This window comes from Lycium barbarum, chromosome 9 (genome assembly GCF_019175385.1).
Source record: "Lycium barbarum isolate Lr01 chromosome 9, ASM1917538v2, whole genome shotgun sequence".
NCBI classification, from domain to species: Eukaryota; Viridiplantae; Streptophyta; class Magnoliopsida; order Solanales; family Solanaceae; genus Lycium; species Lycium barbarum.
In genome coordinates this window covers 29,042,400-29,042,963 of record NC_083345.1, presented here as the reverse complement: position 1 = coordinate 29,042,963, position 564 = coordinate 29,042,400, and the positions used below count along the sequence as shown (strand labels likewise).

General features: G+C 40.1%; 1 non-coding gene across 1 annotated transcript; it reads left to right on the top strand.

Annotated features, from left to right (window-relative positions):
• The first annotated feature begins 219 nt into the window (after positions 1-219).
• Positions 220-325, top strand: LOC132612427 (small nucleolar RNA R71). The gene has a single exon (XR_009571788.1). It is a non-coding gene; the product is annotated as a small nucleolar RNA R71 (small nucleolar RNA).
• The last annotated feature ends 239 nt before the right edge of the window (positions 326-564 follow it).

Sequence of the window (564 nt, the reverse complement as noted above, 5' to 3'; positions counted from 1 at the left end):
TTTTCCTTTACCATATTCTGGATCATAGCACTACCGTAAGGCACAATGTCAGCATTGTTTGAGTGTCAAGCCTGATTGTGAGTGGTCAGCCTATCAAGTATGTTGGTCACTCGTCGGTATGATTTATTCATGAAACAACCATCAACTGCATTGTTAGCAACGGATTGTGTCACTGGATCCATCCCTCGGTAGAACTTTTCCATTAATATGTTCTTCAGAAAACTATGATTCGAAATCATTTGCAAATACTCTTTGAATCTCTCCCAAGCTTCATATAACTGTTCCCCCGGTTGTTGCTTAAATTCATAGATCTTGTCATGAATCTCAGCCTTCTTGTTAGGAGGGTACCATTTCTTGAGAAAGACTGTTGCCATCTCTGCCCATGTAGTAATAGAATTCCGGGGCAGCTTCTCAAACCATGCTCTTGCATCTCCAGTTAAGGAATATTTGAATAACCTCAGCTGAATAGCATCTTGCGGAACGTTATTTTGGATGTGATTAGCACACACATCCATAAAATTTTGCAAATGACATTGAGGGTCATTCTCGGTAGAGTTCTGAAAA